The 25,428-nt window shown below is 32.7% G+C and overlaps 3 non-coding genes across 3 annotated transcripts; all 3 read left to right on the top strand.

The window, feature by feature from the left end:
• Positions 1-17,165: 17,165 nt before the first annotated feature.
• On the top strand, positions 17,166-17,238 carry TRNAR-CCG (transfer RNA arginine (anticodon CCG)). Its single transcript has one exon. It is a non-coding gene; the product is annotated as a tRNA-Arg (tRNA).
• Positions 17,239-20,606: 3,368 nt separating this feature from the next.
• TRNAR-CCG (transfer RNA arginine (anticodon CCG)) lies at positions 20,607-20,679 on the top strand. Its single transcript has one exon. It is a non-coding gene; the product is annotated as a tRNA-Arg (tRNA).
• Positions 20,680-23,287: 2,608 nt separating this feature from the next.
• Positions 23,288-23,360, top strand: TRNAR-CCG (transfer RNA arginine (anticodon CCG)). Its single transcript has one exon. It is a non-coding gene; the product is annotated as a tRNA-Arg (tRNA).
• Positions 23,361-25,428: the final 2,068 nt, after the last annotated feature.

Here is a 25,428-nt window from a genome sequence, read left to right on the forward strand (position 1 = left end):
TTAATTATATTGTAGCTATATTAGGGTTTATTTTATAGGTAAGAATTTAGTTTTAAATAGGATTAAATTTATTTAATTGTAGTAATTTTATTTAGATGTATTTAAATTATAGTTAGGGATGTGTTAGGGTTAGGGTTAGACTTAGGTTTAGGGGTTAATAACTTTATTATAGTAGCGGCGACGTTGGGGACGGCAGATTAGGGGTTAATAATTGTAGGTAGGTGGCGGCGATGTTAGGGAGGGCAGAATAGGGGTTAATAAAATGTATTATAGTGTTTGCGAGGTGGGAGTGCGGTGGTTTAGGGGTTAATACATTTATTATAGTGGCGGCGATGTCTGGTCGGCAGATTAGGGGTTAATAATTGTAGGTAGGTGGGGGTGACGTGGGGGGCGGCAGATTAGGGGCTAATAAATATAATATAGGTGTCGACGATGTTAGGGTCAGCAGATTAGGGGTTCATAGGTATAATGTAGGTGGCGGCGGTGTCCGGAGCGGCAGATTAGGGGGTTAATAATATAATGTAGGTGGCGAGGATGTCGGGGGCGGCAGATTAGGGGTTAATAAGTGTAAGATTTAGGGGTGTTTAGACTCGGGGTTCATGTTAGGGTGTTAGGTGTAGACTTAGAAAGTGTTTCCCCATAGGAATCAATGGGGCTGCGTTAGGAGCTGAACGCTGCTTTTTTGCAGGTGTTAGGTTTTTTTTCAGCCAGCTCAGCCCCATTTTTCCTATGGGGAAATCGTGCACAAGCATGTTTAGCCAGCTTACCGCTACCGTAAGCAACGCTGGTATTACAGTGAGAAGTGGAGCTAAATTTTGCTCAAAGCTCACTTTTCTGAGGCTAATGCAGCCATTCAGAAAACTTGTAATATCAGCGTTGTTTAAAGGGAGCGTTAAGAAAAAAAGGAGCGTTAGCAATGCACGGCTTTACCGACAAAACTCATAATCTAGCAGTAAGGTTTGTTGCAGGTTCACAGTACATAATATTATATAGAGCTGTATGTCAGTAGTAAGCAGAGCAGCACAAGTGATAGACAAGTTGCAAGTTTAAGGCATGAAATACTGTTTGTGTATATATTGGAGAATCACATGAAAGCTTTTAACTGAACACATAGATGCAGAGTTCTGAATATATTAACATATTTGGAGGAGGATATTTCAGCTATGACAACTTGTAGCAGAGAATAGTTATAAAGTTCTGAGTAAGATGGAATTATATGGATACTTGCGATTAGATGATTTTAAGCATAGCTAAAAGGAAAGGCTGTAGCTTGAATATGCTGGTAAAATCCATGCAGGAACAGCCACACACCTCTGTTGTTCTGGAACAAAACTTTAAAGCTAATGCAATGCACATTAGGCCTGAGATGGTTTAAAAAGAGGCCGAGGGAATCTGGTGCATAAATGATTAATTAGGCAGATAAATTGAATGCAGATCCTGCCAAAACAGCATGATTGTCAGTAGCAGGGAAGGCAGTCTTAAAGGGACAGTGATATCAGGCAGGCATATGTTATAGAACCCCCTCCTTAAAGGCGACCTCCGGTCGCCAAATGCAATCCAAATGGAAAGAGAACAACAATGATATGGAGAGCCGATAGTAGCTGCATGGAGGTAGTGAGTCCAATCCGAAATCATGAAAGGAGGGTTGGAGATCTCTTGAAAAAGCAAAAATGACAATGCAAAGGCCATGGATTTCAGGTATCAAAATATCTTGAAAATGATGAAAGCAAAACTTGAAGTCATCTTTCTTGTAGTCATCTTCAGAATGCTTGAACGTAACATACAATGAGCTTCCAACCACGGAATCATCTTGAGGGTTGATAGGTGAATGTACTTCATGACAGATGACCATGTACACAGCCAATGAAAAGGCACCCAGTCCTAGACATATGAATAGGCTTTCCTCAAATTCAGAAATAGAGATGCAGCATTCTGGATTGTAAAACAGATTATCCACCTTTGGATCAGAGATTTGAATACCCTCAGAATTAACCTCTTGGCTGAGGATTATATATACTCCAAAAGAAAAAGCTATAGCCACTTCTAACCCAATAGCAGGGCTTTCTTCAGAGTAGGAGATAGGAGTGTAGAGTGCAAGATTTGACCAGTTCTTGCCATCTTCTGGTTCAATATCAAATGTGTCCTCACTGGATTCAGAATCAAGAGTGTCCTCACTAGAATCAGGTATATGAATGCCCACACCAGGGCAAGGTTCAGGAATATCCTCAGTAGGATAAGGTGAAGGAATGCCCATGCCAGGGCAAGGTTCAGGAATATCCTCAGTAGGATCAGGTACTGGAATGCCCACTCCAGGGCAAGGTTCAGGAATAACCTCAGTAGGATCAGACACAAAAATACCCACTCCAGAACAAGGTTCAGGAATAACCTCAGTAGGATCAGGTACATTAATGCCCACTCCAGGGCATAGTTCAGGATTGCCCACACCAGGGCAAGTTTCGAGGACAGAAGAACTGAGGGTAGGTGTGTCAACGTCAAGGTTTTGTTCATGGACAAGAGGCTTGAAGACTGGTATGCCCACATTAGGGTTAGAAACATGAGTGTTCAAATTTGAGACAGTTGCTGAGATACTTGTACTGGGATCAGGTTCAACTATAGAAAAAGAACCCACTTTAGAGCCAGGAACCATACTCTCTTCTGAGCAGAGGGCAAGGCTTTCTTCTGGGTTCACAAACAAAGAATTTACAAGACCCACTTTAGAGCCAAGAACCATACTCGCTTCTGAGCAGAGGGCATGGCTATCTTTAGGATCAAGTATTATTACACCCATTTCCGGGTTAAACAAAGGAATACCCATACCAGGGTCAAAAACAGGAGAGTCCAGGTGCCAGGTTTAGAAGTATCATCATGGAAAACAGGGACAGGAATGGCCACGGAATCTTGTTGAAAAACTTTAGTACAAGTTTCAGGGTCAATAACGTGGGAACTTGGTTCAATGATATCCTCACAGGGTTCAGTATCAGGAATTCCTGTACAGGAAACAGATGTAGTAGAAAATGTAGGTTGATGCGAAATATCTCCTAAGGAAAACATTTTCTTAGATGCAGTAACAGAAGAATTTTGAGAAGGTGGAGTGTACTGAAATATGCCACTCTCAGGTAGATGCAGAGGAATTGTAACACAAAATTCTGACTGAGAAGTTTTCTGGGGTTCAGCAGGCATACTTATTTGAGTTTGAATTTCAGAGCTAAATTCTCCAGGGACTATCTCTGGTAAACTGAAAGGTTGTATATCTGGAACAAAATTATCTTTTGCTTCTAGCACAGGGTTTACAGACATTGAGGCAGCATGGGAGGGATGTAAGGAATCAGCAGTTGAAAGCAGTTTTGTAATTGTAGAGTTTGAGAAGATAAACCATTAAGTGCTTCAAAAACAGACTGATGGTGACTAGAGACCACATCCAGCTTGGTGTGGGGATTATCATGAGGCAAGAGAGGATCTGGCACAACAGAAACTAAATCAGGAGATTTTAGTAAAGAGTTTCCTCTTTACACTTCTGATTTTCTGTAGGCAGAAAGATTTTCTTTTTCTTCTTTTTTTTTTAGAGAGCTTAGATAACTGATATTTCTTCCCAATATGAGGCTTTTTAGGGTGGTACCACTGTGGCCTGGAGTACTTTATATCAGTTTGAGATCAGAAATCTTCTTCATCACTGGATGCATAATTCTGAAGTGATAAATCAGCATAGTTCTTGAGGGGACCATTTCGCCAAACGGCAGTCTGTAAACCAGATGTCTCTTCTTCCAGCTCTGAATCTGTCCAATCTACAGAGTCCAGGGGAATATCAGAAATATGAAGATCAGTATTTCCATGAGAGGTTTCATGATGTTTGCAGCATCTATATTGTAAATATAGCATCCCAGGATGTCATTATAGCCAATAGGTTGAGGTTTTGTGGTGAATCACAGTTGTGCTCATACCAGTCTAATGCCAGTTCAGCTGGATCTGTGAAGTCATCCTCATCATTGACATATTCAGACTCAGAATAAGTTTCACCAAAATAGAGATCACAAACAGGAGTAGATGAAATTCTAGAAAAGTGTTGTCTCTTTAAATCTTTAAAGATCTGAATATTTTTGTCTGAATCTATGGACACATTCTCTTCATTTTCATAGTCTGATTCAGAATCAGTTTCCCCAAAATGGAAATCACGAACATGAGGAGTAGATGAAATTCTAGAAAACTGGTTCTGTCTCTTTAAATCTTTAAAGATCTGATTTTTTTCTGCTGAATCTATGGTTACATTCCTTTCATTTTCCTAGTCAGATTAAGGATCAGTTTCACCAAAATCGAAATCACGAACATGAGGAGTAGAGGATGCTCTAGAATGGGAGTACTGTGTCTTTAAATCTTTAAAAGTATGAAAATCTTCTGTTTTTCCTTTAGGGATAGCTTGGGTCTGAGAGAGGTTGTAATTTTTTATTTTTCTTCGTGGGTCGGTGCATCCACTACCACTGCGGAACCCTTTTTTAGGCATTAGCTTTCTGTCATGTTCCGGTGTATATGCGCTCAGGACACAGACCCTCGGGGCAGTGGTAGGGAATTGGAGACACCGACCCCTGACCCGGGGAAGAGTATCCTGGACGTGGATTGATGATATTCTGTGATTCATAGTTGCAAGAAGTTATTGTAGAATTCATGGAGAGTGCAACATATGTATACAATATATTCTGGCTTCACTTTGACTTATAGTTAGTTAATAGGAGTAGTTGCAGGATTCATGAGAGGAAAATATAGCAATGTAGGATGTTCAGGCTTCAGAGTAAACTAGTAGAAGATTGATTTATAGATGCAAGCTAAGGTTTGTTGCAGGTTCACAGTACATAATATTATATAGAGCTGTATGTCAGTAATAAGCAGAGCAGCACAAGTGATAGACAAGTTTAAGGCATTAAATACTGTTTGTGCATATATTGGAGAATAATATGAAAGCTTTTAACTGAACACATAGATGCAGAGTTCTTAATATATTAACATATTTGGAGGAGGATATTTCAGCTATGATAACTTGTAGCAGATAATAGTTATAAAGTTCTGAGTAAGATGCTGTTGTAGTAATTAGAGAGTGATTATAACCAAATGCATACTTGTTATTTAGAATAAAGTTCAGAGTTTGATAAGTAGCAGTGTCCAGGAAACAAAATGGAATTATATGGATACTTGCGATTAGATGATTTTAAGCATAGCTAAAAGGAAAGGCTGTAGATTGAATATGCTGATAAAATCCATGCAGGAACAGTCACAGACCTCTGTTGTTCTGGAACAAAACTTTAAAGCTAATGCAATGCACATTAGGCCTGATATGGTTTAAAAAGAGGTTGAGGGAATCAGGTGCATGAATGATTAATTAGGCAGGTAAGTTGAATGCAGATACTGCCCAAACCAGCATGATTGTCAGTAGCAGGGAAGGCAGTCTTAAAGGGACAGTGATATCACGCAGGCATATGTTACAATACTTAACATTGTAAATTTTAAATAAAGTTGCGCGGTGACGTCATCACATCATTGCGCGTGATGTCACCGCGCATAACGTGAAGCCCTGACTATGTCTGTCACTATGCAGGCCCGATCACTCTCCTCAAGGTGGGAGAGTGCAAGCGACGGCTCTGAGCCATCGTTAGCACCAGAGTGGGAAACTCTGCAACAGCTCAGAGCCATCGTTAGCACTCAAGGGGTTAATATAACTGTGTTGGTTATGCAAAACTGGGGAATGGGTAATAAAGGGATTATCTATCTTTTTAAACAATAACAACTCTGGTGTAGACTGTCCCTTTAATGTCATTAATGTCATTAATGTCAAATAACAAGTAAAATATATTAAAAATACATTCTGTTTTGATGCACTAATTCCTTTATTGACTGACAGGATGTTTAAACAACATGTCCCAGAAAATTTTTTTAAATAAATTACGGCTAGATTTAGAGTTCGGCGGTAGCCGTGAAAACCAGCGTTAGAGGCTCCTAACGCTGGTTTTAGGCTACCGCCGGTATTTGGAGTCACTCAAAATAGGGTCTAACGCTCACTTTTCAGCCGCGACTTTTCCATACCGCAGATCCCCTTACGTCAATTGTGTATCCTATCTTTTCAATGGGATCTTTCTAACGCTGGTATTTAGAGTCGTTTCTGAAGTGAGCGTTAGAGCTCTAACGACAAAACTCCAGCCGCCGGAAAATAGCAGGAGTTAAGAGCTTTCTGGGCTAACGCCGGTTCATAAAGCTCTTAACTACTGTACCCTAAAGTACACTAACACCCATAAACTACCTATGTACCCCTAAACCGAGGTCCCCCCACATCGCCGCCACTCGATTAAAAATTTTTAACCCCTAATCTGCCGACCGCCACCTACGTTATACTTATGTACCCCTAATCTGCTGCCCCTAACCCCGCCGACCCCTGTATTATATTTATTAACCCCTAACCTGCCCCCCACAACGTCTCCGACACCTGCCTACACTTATTAACCCCTAATCTGCCGAGCGGACCTGAGCGCTACTATAATAAAGTTATTAACCCCTAATCCGCCTCACTAACCCTATCACAAATAGTATTAACCCCTAATCTGCCCTCCCTAACATCGCCGACACCTAACTTCAATTATTAACCCCTAATCTGACGACCGGAGCTCACCGCTACTATAATAAATGGATTAACCCCTAAAGCTAAGTCTAACCCTAACACTAACACCCCCCTAAGTTAAATATAATTTTAATCTAACGAAATTCATTAACTCTTATTAAATAAATTATTCCTATTTAAAGCTAAATACTTACCTGTAAAATAAACCCTAATATAGCTACAATATAAATTATAATTATATTGTAGCTATTTTAGGATTAATATTTATTTTACAGGCAACTTGGTAATTATTTTAACCAGGTACAATAGCTATTAAATAGTTAAGAACTATTTAATAGTTACCTAGTTAAAATAATAACAAAATTACCTGTAAAATAAATCATAACCTAAGTTATAATTAAACCTAACACTACCCTATCAATAAATTAATTAAATAAAATACCTACAATTACCTACAATAAAACCTAACACTACACTATCAATAAATAAATTAAATACAATTGCTACAAATAACTACAATTACATAAACTAACTAAAGTACAAAAAATAAAAAAGAACTAAGTTACAAAAAATAAAAAAATATTTACAAACATAAGAAAAATATTACAACAATTTTAAACTAATTACACCTACTCTAAGCCCCCTAATAAAATAACAAAGACCCCCAAAATAAAAAATTCCCTACCCTATTCTAAATTAATCAATGTAAAAGCTCTTTTACCTTACCAGCCCTGAACAGGGCCCTTTGCGGGGCATGCCCCAAGAAAATCAGCTCTTTTGCCTGTAAAAAAAAACATACAATACCCCCCCCCCAACATTACAACCCACCACCCACATACCCCTAATCTAACCCAAACCCCCCTTAAATAAACCTAACACTAAGCCCCTGAAGATCTTCCTACCTTGTCTTCACCATCCAGGTATCACCGATCCGTCCTGGCATCCGGTGCTGAAGAGGTCCAGAAGAGGCTCCAAAGTCTTCCTCCTATCCGGCAAGAAGAGGACATCCGGACCGGCAAACATCTTCTCCAAGCGGCATCTTCGATCTTCTTCCATCCGGTGCGGAGCGGGTCCATCTTGAATCAGCCGACGCGGATCCATCCTCTTCTTTCTGTGTCTCCCGACGAATGACGGTTCCTTTAAGGGACGTCATCCAAGATGGCGTCCCTCGAATTCCGATTGGCTGATAGGATTCTATCAGCCAATCGGAATTAAGGTAGGAATATTCTGATTGGCTGATGGAATTAACCCCTAAAGCTAAGTCTAACCCTAACCCTGCTAGTTCCTCTAGCAGAACAGCATCAGGTATTTTATTCAAAACTTTTTGCAGTTCCCAAAAAGGAGGGAACTTTTTGACCCATTCTATATTTAAAGCGTCTCAACAAGTTTCTCAAGGTCCCATCCTTCAAAATAGAGACTATTCATTCTATTCTCCCTCTAGTTCAGGAGGGTCAGTTTATGACCACTATAGACCTAAAGGATACATATCTTTATGTGCCTATCCACAGGGAACAATTCAAGTTCCTGAGGTTCGCTTTTTTGGATCAACATTTCCAATTTGTAGCCCTGCCTTTCGGTCTCACCACTAATCCTTGAATCTTTATGAAGGTTATAGGGGCTCTTTTGGCTGTGGCCAGATCTCTAGGGATTGCTGTGGCTCTTTACCTGGATGATTTCTTGGTCCAGGCGCCATCTTTTCAGTTAGCAAGATCCCATACAGATTCTCTGTTACCTATTCTCCGCTCTCACGGGTGGAAGGTGAATCTAGGGAAAAGATCATTGGTGCCAAGTACCAGGGTATGTTTTCTGGGGACAATCATAGACTCAGTATCTATGAAGATTTTGTTGACGGAGGTCAGAAAATTCAAGCTTCTCTAGGCCTGTTGTTCTCTTCAGTCCTCTGTTCATCCATCGATGGCTGTATGCATGGAAGTAATTGATCTCATGGTGGCATCCATGGACATTATTCCGTTTGTTCGCTTCCATCTGAGACCGCTACACTTATGTATGCTCAATCAATGGAACTCTCTCAGAGGATAGTTTTCGACTCTCAGACAAGGATTTATAAATAACATAAGTCCCTATCATTTTGTCTAAATACATATGCAGATAACAGTTCCGATAACGCTCTTTTATCCTGTTCACTTATATCCTTTGTTGCAATATTCAGCTGGATTAGTATAGTAGTATAGCGAGTGTTTCACTGCAAACTAATCAAGGGTTAAAAAACGCCTACTGATCTCTACACCAATTACAGCCCAGGGAGGCCTTTTTAAAGTTAACAGCTTAATGTGTGTGGTACTGGCTATGAGTAAGGCTACGGCCGAAACGCGTAAGCTACAGCATTAGGTGTTTTTTGATGAACTATTCTGTTCCAATGTTGGATTTTTAACTACTTTTGGAATAAAGATTTGTATTTTTTAATTCTGACCCCGGACCAAATCTCTCTATTTTGATATATCATTGCCGTTTATCTACGGGGACCAGATCTAAGGAGCGTGTGCTGGTACTCACTGTCCAATGGGAGACAGGTGGGTGTGTACCATTTAGCCACTCACGGACCGCATCGTCAGGAGTGAGTCACGTCAAGGCCTGTGTGCAGCCAGAACTGTATCTAAGAGAGGAGCTTAACAGCGAGCGGTGTTAGGCAAACCCGCGGTTTACCCCAGAGGAAGGGAGGCGAGACAGCCCAGGATCACCGGAGTCGCTGATTCCCTCTAGTATCTAGTAGTGGCCCAGTGGCCTAATGGATAAGGCATCAGCCTCCGGAGCTGGGGATTGTGTCCCACCTGGGTCGTTTCTGTTGCGACCCTTAAGATTGTATGGTTGCATAACTATAGTGAGAGCCATTTAAAATAATTAAGAAGTTTCTTGAATTATTTATGGCCTTTATTTAACTATTATGAAAATGAATTTATTTGTACCTTTGATCAATCTCAGCTTAAATAGTTTAACAACATCGTTTTTTAAATGAAATATAATGCTATAAGTAGTAGTAAAGGTCTATCCTTGTTTTGACTTTTTATTCTAGATAACAACAGATGTAAATCATTATCCTCTATCATGTGTAAAAGACTTAAAAGAACTTTGTAATTAAATATTCATCTAATTAATTTTTTTAAAATATTTAATTCTGCAGAAACAACAGAAAAATATGGTTTAAAAAGAATCTATTTTTTATACAAAATGTAAAATGTATTAAATAATCCTTGTATTTATAAACATTGTAAATTATGGCAAGGCAGCATTATACTTCTCCTAGACACTGCTTTATCTTAACATTTAAGTAAACCTATGCATACAGTAAGTTTGTACATACAATTTGACGTCAATAATGGTGAAAAAATCCACATATGTATCAAATTTATTAGAATACTCAGCAATCTAATAAACAGTACAAAGAGAAAAAATAGGTATACATTTTTGGCTTACAAAAATACAATAAAAATCCTTGTTTTGACTTTTTCTAGATAACAACTAATAGATGAAAAATGATTGTCCTCGGTCATTTGTAAAAGACTAAAAAGAAATTGGTAAATAAATATTCATCTATATTTTTTAATTTTGCACAAAGAAATAAAAAAATATGGTTTAAAAATAATCTAGTTCTCATACAAAATGTAAACTGTATTAAATAATCCTTGTATTAATAAACATAGTAAATTACGGCAAGGCAGTAAGTACAGTATATACTTACAATTTGACATGAATAAGGGTGGAAAAATCCACGTATATATCAAACTTATTAGAATACTCAGCATTCTTATAAACAATAAAAAGAAAAAAAATAGGTATACATTTTTGTCTTACAAATTTAATATAACTTATTTAATCAATTATGTCAAATAATAAGTAAAACATGAAAATGACATGTTTTTTTTGATGCATTAATTCCTTTATTGACTGACAGGTTATCGAAATAATATATGTCCTAGGGCATTTTTAAAATAAATTGTTGTCTTTAACAAAATATAAAAAAAATCTAATTTGCATAATCTTTCTTGAATATCCAAATTGTATTTTGTGAGACAAGATATTTATATTAAAAGCAAATACTATGAACATGACATCTTCCATTAAAAGCATAAACAGTTTGAAATTCCATTATTCTTTGTATAATGTTTCCATTGCTTTTTTTAAAACGAGTTATATGTAGTGGCCCAGTGGCCAAATGGATAAGACATCAGCCGCTGGGGGTTGTGGGTTCAAGTCCCACCTGGGTTGTTTCTGTTGCGGCCCTTAACATTGTATGGCTGCATAACTATACTGAAAGCCATTTAAAATAATTAAAGGGAAAGTCTAGGCCAAAATAAACTTTCATGATTCAGATAGAGCATGTAATTTAAACAATTTACTTTTATCACCAATTTTGCCTCTTGGTATTCTTAGTTGAAAGCTTAACCTAGGAGGTTCATATGCTAATTTCTTAGACCTTGAAGTCCACCTCTTTTCAGAATGCATTTAACAGTTTTTCACCACTAGAGGGTGTTAGTTCATGTATTTCATATAGATAACACTGCGCTCGTGCACGTGAAGTTATCTGGGAGCAGGCACTGATTGGCTAGACTGCAAGTCTGTCAAAAGAACTGAAATAAAGGGGCAGTTTGCAGAGGCTTAGATACAAGATAATCACAGAGGTTAAAAGTATATTATTATAACTGTGTTGGTTATGCAAAACTTGGCAATGGGTAATAAAGGGATTATCTATCTTTTAAAGCAATAAAAATTCTGGTGTAGACTGTCCCTTTAAGAAGTTTCTTGAATTATTTATGGCCTTTATTTAACTATTATGAAAATGAATTTATTTGTACCTTTGATCAATCTCAGCTTAAATAGTTTAACAACATTGTTTTTTTAAATGAAATATAATGCTATAAGTAGTAGTAAAGGTCTATCCGTGTTTTGACTTTTTATTCTAGATAACAACAGATGTAAATCATTATCCTCTATCATGTGTAAAAGACTTAAAAGAACTTTGTAATTAAATATTCATCTAATTAAATTTTTTTAAATATTTAATTCTGCAGAAACAACAGAAAAATATGGTTTAAAAAGAATCTATTTTTTATACAAAATGTAAAATGTATTAAATAATCCTTGTATTTATAAACATTGTAAATTATGGCAAGGCAGCATTATACTTCTCCTAGACACTGCTTTATCTTAACATTTAAGTAAACCTATGCATACAGTAAGTTTGTACATATAATTTGACGTCAATAATGGTGAAAAAATCCACATATGTATCAAATTTATTAGAATACTTAGCAATCTAATAAACAGTACAAAGAGAAAAAATAGGTATACATTTTTGGCTTACAAAAATACGATAAAAATCCTTGTTTTGACTTTTTCTAGATAACAACTAATAGATGAAAAATGATTGTCCTCGGTCATTTGCAAAAGACTAAAAAGAAATTGGTAAATAAATATTCATCTATATTTTTTAATTTTGCACAAAGAAATAAAAAAATATGGTTTAAAAATAATCTAGTTCGCATACAAAATGTAAACTGTATTAAATAATATTTGTATTAATAAACATAGTAAATTACGGCAAGACGGTATATGTTTACAATTTGACATGAATAAGGGTGGAAAAATCCACGTATATATCAAACTTATTAGAATACTCAGCATTCTTATAAACAATATAAAGAGAAAAAATAGATATACATTTTTGTCTTACAAATTTAATATAATTTATTTAATCAATTATGTCAAATAATAAGTAAAACATGAAAATGACATGCTTTTTTTGATGCATTAATTCCTTTATTGACTGACAGGTTATCGAAATGATATATGTCCTAGGGTATTTTTAAAATAAATTATTGTCTTTAACAAAATGTAAAAAAATTCTAAATTGCATAATCTTTCTTGAATATCCAAATTGTATTTTGTGAGACAAGATATTTATATTAAAAGCAAATACTATGAACATGACATCTTCCATTAAAAGCATAAACAGTTTTAATTTCCATTATTATTTTTATAATGTTTCCATTGCCTTTTTTCAAATTAATTATATGTAGTGTCCCAGTGGCCTAATGGATAAGGCATCAGCCTCTGGAGCTGGGGATTGTGGGTTCAAGTCCCAACTTGGTTGTTTCTGTTGCTGATTGTATGGTTGCATAACTATAGTGAAAACCATCTAAAATAATTAAGAAGTTTCTTGAATTATTTATGGCCTTTATTTAACTATTATGAAAATGAATTTATTTGTACCTTTGATCAATCTTCCATTAAAAGCATAAACAGTTTTAATTTCCATTAGTCTTTTTATAATGTTTCCATTGCTTTTTTAAAAATGAATTAAATGTTGTGGCCCAGTGGCCTAATGGATAAGGCATCAGCCTCTGAGGATTGTAGGTTCAAGTCCCACCTGGGTCATTTCTGTTGCGGCCCTTAAGATTGTATGGTTGGATAACTATAGTGAGAGCCATTTAAAATAATAAAGAAATTTCTTGAATTATTTATGGCCTTTATTTAACTATTATGAAAATGAATTTATTTGTACCTTTGATCAATCTCAGCTTAAATTGTTTAACAACATCGTTTTTTTAAATGAAGTATAATGCTTTAAGTAGTAGTAAAGGTCCATCCTTGTTTTGACTTTTTATTCTAGATAACAACAGATGTAAATCATTATCCTCTATCATGTGTAAAAGACTTAAAAGAAATTTGTAATTAAATATTCATCTAATTAAATTTTTTTAAATATTTAATTCTGCAGAAACAACAGAAAAATATGGTTTAAAAAGAATCTATTTTTTATACAAAATGTAAAATATATTAAATAATCCTTGTATTTATAAACATTGTAAATTATGGCAAGGCAGCATTATACTTCTCCTAGAAGACACGGCTTTATCTTAACATTTAAGTGAACATATGCACATACAATACAATTTGACGTCAATATTGGTGAAAAAATCCACATATGTATCAAATTTATTAGAATACTTAGCAATCTAATAAACAGTACAAAGAGAAAAATAGGTATACATTTTTGGCTTACAAAAATACTATACAAATCCTTGTTTTGACTTTTTTCTAGATAACAACTAAAAGATGAAAAATGATTGTCCTCAGTCATTTGTAAAGGACTAAAAAGTAATTGGTAAATAAATATTCATCTATATTTTTTAATTCTGCACAAAGAAATGAAAAAATATGGATTAAAAATAATCTAGTTCTCATACAAAATGTAAACTGTATTAAATAATCCTTGTATTAATAAACATAATAAATTACGGCAAGGCAGTATATATTTACAATTTGACATGAATAAGGGTGAAAAAATCCACATATATATCAAACTTATTAGAATACTCAGCATTCTTATAAACAATATAAAGAGAAAAAATAGGTATACATTTTTGTCTTACAAATTTAATATAATTTATTTCATCAATTATGTCAAATAATAAGTAAAACATGAAAATGACATGCTTTTTTTAATGCACTAATTCCTTTATTGACTGACAGGTTATCGAAATGATATATGTCCTAGGGCATTTTTAAAATAAATTATTGTCTTTAACAAAAGGTAAAAAATTCTAATTTGCATAATTTTTCTTTAATATCCAAATTGTTTTTTGTGAGACAAGATATTTGTATTAAAAGCAAATACTATGAACATGACATCTTCCATTAAAAAAAGCATAAACAGTTTTAATTTCCATTATTATTTTTATAATGTTTCCATTGCTTGTTTTAAATTGAATTATATGTAGTGGCCTAATGGATAAGGCATCAGCCTCTGGAGCTGGGGGGTTGTGGGTTTATGTCCCACCTGAGTTGTTTTATGTTGCAGCCCTTAAGATTGTATGGTTGCATAACTATAGTGAGAGCCATTTAAAATAATTAAGAAGTTTCTTGAATTATTTATGGCCTTTACTTAACTATTATGAAAATGAATTTATTTGTAGCTTTGATAAATCTCAGCTTAAATTGTTTAACAACATCGTTTTTTTTAATTAAATATAATGCTATAAGAAGTAGTAAAGGTCCACCTTGTTTTCTAGATAACAACAGATGTAAATCATTATCCTCTGTCATTTGTAAAAGACTTAAAAGAACTTTGTAATTAAATATTTATCTAATTAAATTTTTTAAAAATATTTAATTCTGCACAAACAACAGAAACAATATGGTTTAAAAATAATCTAGTTTTCATACAAAACGTAAAATGTATTAAATAATCCTTGTATTTTTAAACATTGTAAATTACAGGAAGGCAGCTTTATACTTCTCTTAGAAGACACGGCTTAACATTTAAGTGAACATATGCATGTTGATGTATGAACATACAATTTGACGTCAATAATGGTGAAAAAATCCACATATGTATCAAATTAATTTGAATACTCAGCAATCAGATAAACAATACAAACAGAAAACATAGGTATACATTTTGGTTTTACAAAAATAAGCCAAAAATCCTTGTATTAGATAACAACTAATAGATCGAAAATGACTGTCCTCAGTCATATGCAATTGACTAAAAAGAACTTAGTAATTCAATATTCATTTATATTTTTTAACTCTGCACAAAGGAATGAAAAAATATGGTTTAAAAATAATCTAGTTCTCATACAAAATGTAAGCTGTATTAAATAACCCTTGAATTAATAAACATAGTAGATTACGGCAAGGCAGTAAATACAGTGTATATACGTACAATTTGACATGAATAAGCGCGAAAAAATCCATGTTTATATATAACTTATTAGAATACTCGGCATTCTTATAAACAAAATAAAGAGAAAAAATATGTATACATTTTTGTCTTAAAAATCTAATATAATTTATTTCATCATTAATGTCAAATAATAAGTAAACCATGTGAAAATGACATACTTTTTTTGATGCACTAATTCCTTTATTGACTGACACGTTATTGAAATGATATATGTCCTAGGGCATTTTTAAAATAAATTATTGTCTTTAACAAAATATAAAAAAATTCTAATTTGCATAATCTTTCTTGATTATCCAAATTGTATTTTGTGAGACAAGATATTTATATTAAAAACAATTACTATGAACAGGACATCTTGCATTAAAAGCATAAACAGTTTTAATTTCCATTATTCTATTTGTAATATTTCCATTTCTTTTTTCAAACTTTATAATATGTAGTGGCCCAGTGGCCTGATGGATAAGGCATCAGCGTCCAGAGCTGGGGATTGTGGGTTCAAGTCCCACCTGTGTTATTTCTGTTGCGGCCATTAAGATTGAATGATTGCATAACTATAGTGAGAGCCATTAAAATAAGAAGTTTCTTGAATTATTGATGGTCTTTACTTAACTATTATGAAAATCTATTTATTTGTATCTTTGATTAATCTCATATTAAATCAAATAACAGCATTTTTTTTTAAATAAAAAATAAAGCTATAAAAAGAAGCAAAGGATAACCATTCAAGTTTTGACTTTTTATTCTAGATAACAACAGATGTAAATCAATTTCCTCTATCATGTGTAAAAGACTTAAAATAACTTTGTAATTAAATATTTATCTAATAACATTTTTTTAAATATTTCATTCTGCATAACAACAGAAAAAATATGGTTTAAAAAGAATCTATTTTTTATACAAAATGTAAAATGTATAAAATAATCCTTGTATTTATAAACATTGTAAATTATGGCAAGGCAGCATTATACTTCTCCTAGAAGACACAGCTTTATCTTAACATTTAAGTGAACCTATGCATAAGTATGTACATACAATTTGACGTCAATAATGGTGAAAAAATACACATATGTATCAAATTTATTAAAATACTCAGAAATCTAATAAATAGTACAAAGAAAAAAAAATAGGTATACATTTTTGGCTTACAAACATACAATAAAAATCCTTGTTTTGACTTTTTTCTAGATAACAACTAACAGATGAAAAATGATTGTCCTCGGTCATTTGTAAAAGACTAAAAAGAAATTGGTAAATAAATATTCATCTATATTTTTTAATTTTGCACAAAGGAATGAAAAAATATGGTTTAAAAATAATCTAGTTCTCATACAAAATGTAAACTGTATTAAATAATCCTTGTATTAATAAACATAGTAAATTATGGCAAGGCAGTATATATTTACAACATGAAAAAGGGTGGAAAAATCCACGTATATATCAAATTTATTAGAATACTCAGCATTCTTATAAACAATATATAGAGAAAAAATAGGTATACATTTTTGTCTTAAAATTTTAATATAATTTATTTAATCAATTATGTCAAATAATAAGTAAAACATGAAAATGACATGCTTTTTTTGATGCACTAATTCCTTTATTGACTGACAGGTTATCGAAATGATATATGTTCTAGGGCATTTTTAAAATAAATTATTGTCTTTAACAAAATGTAAAAAAAATTCTAATTTGCATAATCTTTCTTGAATATCCAAATTGTATTTTATGAGACAAGATATTTGTATTAAAAGCAAATACTATGAACATGACATCTTTCATTAAAAGCATAAACAGTTTTAATTTCCATTATTCCATTATTTTATAATGTTTCCATTGCTTTTTTTAAAATGAATCATATGTAGTGGCCCAGTGGCTTAATGGATAAGGCATCAGCCTCCGGAGCTGGGGATTGTGGGTTCAAGTCCCACCTGGGTTGTTTCTGTTGCGGCCATTAAGATTGAATGATTGCATAACTATAGTGAGAGCCATTATAATAAGAAGTTTCTTGAATTATTGATGGTCTTTACTTAACTATTATGAAAATCTATTTATTTGTATCTTTGATTAATCTCATATTAAATCAAATAACAGCATTGTCTTTTTAAATAAAAAATAAAGCTATAAAAAGAAGCAAAGGTTAACCATTCAAGTTTTGACTTTTTGTTCTAGATAACAACAGATGTAAATCAATTTCCTCTATCATGTGTAAAAGACTTAAAATAACTTTGTAATTAAATATTCATCTAATAACATTTTTTTAAATATTTCATTCTGCATAACAACAGAAAAAATATGGTTTAAAAAGAATCTATTTTTTATACAAAATGTAAAATGTATAAACTAATCCTTGTATTTATAAACATTGTAAATTATGGCAAGGCAGCATTATACTTCTCCTAGAAGACACGGCTTTATCTTAACATTTAAGTGAACCTATGCATAAGTATGTACATACAATTTGACGTCAATAATGGTGAAAAAATACACATATGTATCAAATTTATTAAAATACTCAGCAATCTAATAAACAGTACAAAGAGAAAAAATAGGTATACATTTTTGGCTTACAAAAATACGATAAAAATCCTTGTTTTTACTTTTTTCTAGATAACAACTAATAGATGAAAAATGATTGTCCTCGGTCATTTGTAAAAGACTAAAAAGAAATTGGTAAATAAATATTCATCTATATTTTTTAATTCTGCACAAAGGAATGAAAAAATATGGTTTAAAAATAATCTAGTTCTCATACAAAATGTAAGCTGTATTATATAATCCTTGTATTTATAAACATAGTAAATTACGGCAAGGCAGTATATATTTACAACATAAAAAAGGGTGGAAAAATCCACGTATATATCAAATTTATTAGAATACTCAGCATTCTTATAAACAATATATAGAGAAAAAATAGGTATACTGTCATGAACCAAGCCTCCAGATTAAAAAGAAGAAGAAAAGGTCTGGGAGGCATTCTGCTAAGAAGGGCTGTGTGGGGATTTGAACCTGTGGCTCTCTGGTTACTATTCCTGTTTACTTGCGTGTTGAGCCACAGCCAGTTCTAGTAATAGCAATGAACTTAAAAGATCTGATAAATAACTATTTGCCATACTTGTTATTACACCTGTGCAACACACAGGTGTTCTCAATTCTGGAATTAATCAGAACCAACCCTGTGCAAAACCTCCCTATTTAAGGATGGCTTTTAGTCTGCATTAGGGTCTTCACATTGGATCTGTTTTGTCAAGTCAGAACCTGTTTCCTGTACTTCTTTGGAGAAAGACTTCACCTTTGCACCTGTTTACAAGGTATTACCAGGAGAAAGCCTTTACCTTTAAACCTGTTACCAGTTCACAAGTTTGTTTCCTGCCTTGTGCAATTCCTGCACTCAGCTATAATCAGGAGAAAGACTTTACCTTTAAACCTGTTACCAGTTCACAAGTTTGTTTCCTGCCTTGTGCAATTCCTGCACTCAGCTATAACCAGGAGAAAGACTTTACCTTTAAACCTGTTACCAGTTCACAAGTTTGTTTCCTGCCTTGTGCAATTCCTGCACTCAGCTATAACCAGGAGAAAGACTTTACCTTTAAACCTGTTACCAGTTCACAAGTTTGTATCCTGCCTTGTGCAATTCCTGCACTCAGCTATAACCAGGAGAAAGACTTTACCTTTAAACCTGTTACCAGTTCACAAGTTTGTTTCCTGCCTTGTGCAATTCCTGCACTCAGCTATAACCAGGAGAAAGACTTTACCTTTACACCTGTTACCAGTTCACAAGTCTGTTTCCTGCCTTGTGCAATTCCTGCACTCAGCAATTACCAGGAGAAAGACTTTACCTTTACACCTGTTACCAGTTCACAAGTTTGTTTCCTGCCTTGTGCAATTCCTGCACTCAGCAATTACCAGGAGAAAGACTTTACCTTTAAACCTGTTACCAGTTTACAAGTTGTTTTCTGCCTTGTGCAAATCTTACATTTCAGTTATTACCAGGAGAAAGACTTTTTGAATCTGCATCTCTGCTTACTTTGTTTGTTTATTTTCACTCCTGCCGTATGTGGTCTTAACATTCCTGAGTAGCATATTTAAATATTCTGCAAGTATTTGCTTAAACAAAGTATTTTGTTGTTTAAATAAATTTGTTATCATTTTCAATCAGTATGGCTTCTACTAATCTTCCTTTAAAGCAACTGTTCCAGACAATGAGGCTCTCACATGATATCCTGAGACAGAACGTGACAGAATGTGAAGACCCTAATGCAGACTAAAAGCCATCCTTAAATAGGGAGGTTTTGCACAGGGTTGGTTCTGATTAATTCCAGAATTGAGAACACCTGTGTGTTGCACAGGTGTAATAACAAGTAAGGCAAATAGTTATTTATCAGATCTTTTAAGTTCCTTGCTATTACTAGAACTGGCTGTGGCTCAACACGCAAGTAAACAGGAATAGTAACCAGAGAGCCCTTCTTAGCAGAATGCCTCCCAGACCTTTTCTTCTTCTTTTTAATCTGGAGGCTTGGTTCATGACATACATTTTTGTCTTAACATTTTAATATAATTTATTTAATCAATTATGTCAAATAATAAGTAAAACATGAAAATGACATGCTTTTTTTGATGCACTAATTCCTTTATTGACTGACAGGTTATCGAAATGAAACTTCTTTATATATTCTTTGCTGAAGGGCACCTTGAATGTATTTTGAAAAATTCAGAAATTGGCCACTAGATGGCATTGAGTTCAGGAAAGGATAACTAAAGGTTAACACAGGTGAAATCAGGTGTGGTAGGCGGAGCTTCAGCCTATTTAAGGTTTGATTTTAATGTTTTATGTTAGACATGAATAAGGACATGGGTCCGAAACGTTGTCTGTTTTAATTGGCACAATAAAGCAATAATTTTTTAAATACAGTTGGTGGTGCGGCTATATTACTCCTTTGAACTGTATACTTTGGACCATGGTGCAGGTCTAATAGCTAGCACACCTGCAAAAAGTTTGTTGCATACCCACAGGTGGGGATTACCTTGGTGCTTGTGCATTCTTTTGATTCACAGGTTATCGAAATGATATATGTCCTAGGGCATTTTTAAAAGAAATTATTGTCTTTAACAAAATGTAAAAAAAATTCTAATTTGCATAATCTTTCTTGAATATCCAAATTGTATTTTATGAGACAAGATATTTGTATTAAAAGCAAATACTATGAACATGACATCTTCCATTAAAAGCATAAACAGTTTTAATTTCCATTATTCCATTATTTTATAATGTTTCGACTGCTTTTTTTCAAATGAATCACATGTGGTGGCCCAGTGGCCTAATGGATAAGGCATCAGCCTCCGGAGCTTGGGATTGTGGGTTCAAGTCCCACCTGGGTCATTTCTGTTGTGGCCCTTAAGATTGTATGGTTGCATAACTATAGTGAGAGCCATTTAAAATAATTAAGAAGTTTCTTGAATTATGTATGGCCTTTACTTAACTATTATGAAAATGAATTTATTTGTATCATTGATCAATCTCAGCTTAAATTGTTTAACAACATCGTTTTTTTTAATTAAATATAATGCTATAAGAAGTAGTAGAGGTCCAACTTTGTTTTGACTTTTTATTCTAGATAACAACAGATGTAAATTATTATCCTCTGTCATTTGTAAAAGACTTAAAAGAACTTTGTAATTAAATATTTATCTAATTACATTTTTTAAAAATATTTAATTCTGCACAAACAACAGAAACAACTAGATTCTTTTTAAACCATATTTTCATACAAAACGTAAAATGTATTAAATAATCCTTGTATTTATAAACATTGTAAATTACGGCAAGGCAGCTTTATACTTCTCTTAGAAGACACGGCTTAATATTTAAATAAGTATGTACATACAATTTGACGTCAATAACGGTGAAAAAATCCACATATGTATCAAATTAATTCGAATACTCAGCAATCAGATAAACAATACAAAGAGAAAACATAGGTATACATTTTGGTTTTACAAAAATAAGCCAAAAATCCTTGTATTAGATAACAACTAATAGATGGAAAATGACCGTCCTCAGTCATATGCAATTGACTAAAAAGAACTTAGTAATTCAATATTCATTTATATTTTTTAATTCTGCACAAAGGAATGAAAAAATATGGTTTAAAAATAATCTAGTTCTCATACAAAATGTAAGCTGTATTAAATAACCCTTGAATTAATAAACATAGTAGATTACGGCAAGGCAGTAAATACAGTGTATATACATACCATTTGACATGAATAAGCATGAAAAAATCCACGTTTATATATAACTTATTAGAATACTCAGCATTCTTATAAACAAAATAAAGAGAAAAAATAGGTATACATTTTTGTCTTACAAATTTAATATAATTTATTTCATCATTAATGTCAAATAATAAGTAAACCATGTGAAAATGACATACTTTTTTTGATGCACTAATTCCTTTATTGACTGACACGTTATTGAAATGATATATGTCCTAGGGCATTTTTTAAATAAATTATTGTCTTTAACAAAATGTAAAAAAATTCTAATTTGCATAATCTTTCTTGATTATCCAAATTGTATTTTTTGAGACAAGATATTTATATTAAAAACAATTACTATAAACATGACATCTTGCATTAAAAGCATAAACAGTTTTAATTTCCATTATTCTATTTGTAATATTTCCATTTCTTTTTTCAAACTTTATAATATGTAGTTGCCCAGTGGCCTAATGGATAAGGCATCATCCTCCAGAGCTGGGGATTGTGGGTTCAAGTCCCACCTGGGTTGTTTCTGTTGCGGCAATTAAGATTGAATGATTGCATAACTATAGTGAGAGCCATTAAAATAAGAAGTTTCTTGAATTATTGATGGTCTTTACTTAACTATTATGAAAATCTATTTATTTGTATCTTTGATTAATCTCATATTAAATCAAATAACAGCATTGTCTTTTTAAATAAAAAATAAAGCTATAAAAAGAAGGTTAACCATTCAAGTTTTGACTTTTATTCTAGATAACGACAGATGTAAATCAATTTCCTCTATCATGTGTAAAAGACTTAAAATAACTTTGTAATTAAATATTCATCTATTAACATTTTTTTAAATATTTCATTCTGCATAACAACAGAAAAAATATGGTTTAAAAAGAATCTAGTTTTCATACAAAATGTAAAATGTATTAAATAATCCTTGTATTTATAAACATTGTAAATTACGGCAAGGCAGCATTATACTTCTTCTAGAAGACACGGCTTTATCTTAACATTTAAGTGAACCTATGCATAAGTATGTACATACAATTTGACGTCAATAATGGTGAAAAAATCCACATATGTATCAAATTTATTAGAATACTTAGCAATCTAATAAACAGTACAAAGAGAAAAAATAGGTAGACATTTTTGGCTTACAAAAATAAGCCAGAAATCCTTGTTTTGCCTTTTTTCTAGATAATAACTAATAGATGAAAAATGATTGTCCTCCGTCATTTGTAAAAGACTAAAAGAAACTTGGTAATTAAATATTCATCTATATTTTTTAAAAATCCATGTATATATCAAACTTATTAGAATACTCAGCATTCTTATAAACAATATATAGAGAAAAAATAGGTATACATTTTTGTCTTAAAAATTTAATATAATTTATTTAATCAATTATGTCAAATAATAAGTAAAACATGAAAATGACATGCTTTTTTTGATACACTAATTCCTTTATTGACTGACAGGTTATCGAAATGATATATGTTCTAGGGCATTTTTAAAATAAATTATTGTATTTAACAAAATGTAAAAAAAATTCTAATTTGCATAATCTTTCTTGAATATCCAAATTGTATTTTATGAGACAAGATATTTGTATTAAAAGCAAATACTATGAACATGACATCTTCCATTAAAAGCATAAACAGTTTTAATTTCCATTATTCCATTATTTTATAATGTTTCCATTGCTTTTTTTAAAATGAGTCACATGTAGTGGCCCAGTGGCCTAATGGATAAGGCATCAGCCTCCGGAGCTGGGGATTGTGGGTTCAAGTCCCACCTGGGTCATCTCTGTTGCGGCCCTTAAGATTGTATGGTTGCATAACTATAGTGAGAGCCATTTAAAATAATTAAGAAGTTTCTTGAATTATTTATGGCCTTTACTTAACTATTATGAAAATGAATTTATTTGTATCATTGATCAATCTCAGCTTAAATTGTTTAACAACATATTTTTTTTAATTAAATATAATGCTATAAGAAGTAGTAAAGGTCCATCTTTGTTTTGACTTTTTATTCTAGATAACAACAGATGTAAATCATTATCCTCTGTTGTGTATAAAAGACTTAAAAGAACTTTGTAATTAAATATTTATCTAATTACATTTTTTAAAAATATTTAATTTTGCCCAAACAACAGAAACAATATGGTTTAAAAAGAATCTAGTTTTCATACAAAACGTAAAATGTATTAAATAATCCTTGTATTTATAAACATTGTAAATTACGGCAAGGCAGCTTTATACTTTTCTTAGAAGACACGGCTTAACATTTAAGTTAACATATGCATAAGTATGTACATACAATTTGACGTCAATAATGGTGAAAAAATCCACATATGTATCAAATTAATTAGAATACTCAGCAATCAGATAAACAATACAAAGAAAAAAATAGGTATATGTTTTGGTTTTACAAAAATAAGCCAAAAATACTTGTTTTGACTTTTTTCTAGATAACAACTAATAGATGGAAAATGACTGTCCTCAGTCACATGCAATTGACTAAAAAGAACTTAGTAATTCAATATTAATTTATATTTTTTAATTCTGCACAAAGGAATGAAAAAATATGGTTTAAAAATAATCTAGTTCTCATACAAAATGTAAACTGTATTAAATAATCCTTGAATTAATAAACATAGTAGATTACGGCAAGGCAGTAAATACAGTGTATATATTTACAAATTGACATGAATAATGGTGAAAAAATCCACGTTTATATATAACTTATTAAAATACTCAGCATTCTTATAAACAAAATAAAGAGAAAAAATAGGTATACATTTTTGTCTTAAAATTTTTTTTTTTTTTAATCTTTTATTTTAGAGTTAAAAAAAATGAAAAACAAAATACATGCTTACAGGCAATATACGAAAATAAAAAAGACAAGATTAAATATACCTTGACAATAACTGTAGTAATAAGCCTCTGCATATTTTTTGATTTTTAAGACATTGCTGACACGTTTTCTCTATATAAATCCTAAAATCCAACGAAAAAAGAAAAAAAAAAAGGGGGGGCACCATCGTCCCAGTGTTCTATAAACATCTCCGTTTCCTCCTACCTCCTCCACTCGACCCTCAGATATATATTATTAATACCATGCTACTGGAAATATATCACGTAAGATTAAACCTTCGAAGTATGCAGATTTCTGAAATGATTTAGTAAGTATATATTGTGTGGAGAGCGGATAAGACTTTATGATTTTTAACCATTTATTAAAAAAACTTTGAATTTGCTTATCACATGTATTGCATACATTGTATTGCTCAAACATAATCTGTGCTTTAACCGCGTTTAAGAATGAGCTAAAAGGAGGAGGTTTATTATTATTCCAGGAGGAGGGAAGGAGAGCATCGCTTACCCACTTAATGCTTTTACTAATTGTTTCAACATCAATTTCATCAAAATGTTTAATCCAATATGCTAGACATTGTTCCATAATTAACTGGCCTTGTTTTGCAAGCAAAATTTTATAGAGTAGCGAGATTGAATGGTTCCCCTGACTGTATAGGTTAATATAGTCGCCAACTCTATCATATTTCCACGACCAGGGCCCCAGCTGTATCTTTTCCTGTATAAAATGTTGTATCTGGAGATATGCATAGAAAGATTTGTTCAAGAGGTTATACTGAGTAGCTATACTCTCGAAAGTACGCACCCCAAGGCCATCATCCAATAGTTGTGATATCGAGGTTAGGCCCTTACTAGCCCAACCATTGAATATTGCATTTTGGAGCCCCGGTTGGAACTCCGGATTACCTCTGATTGGGAGAAAAGTGGATAGATGAAAGTTAATCTTTAAACGAAAGCAGAGTTGCTGCCAGGCTTTAACAATATTATATATACTG

The sequence above is a fragment of the Bombina bombina genome, chromosome 7 (assembly GCF_027579735.1).
Source record: "Bombina bombina isolate aBomBom1 chromosome 7, aBomBom1.pri, whole genome shotgun sequence".
NCBI lineage: Eukaryota > Metazoa > Chordata > Amphibia > Anura > Bombinatoridae > Bombina > Bombina bombina.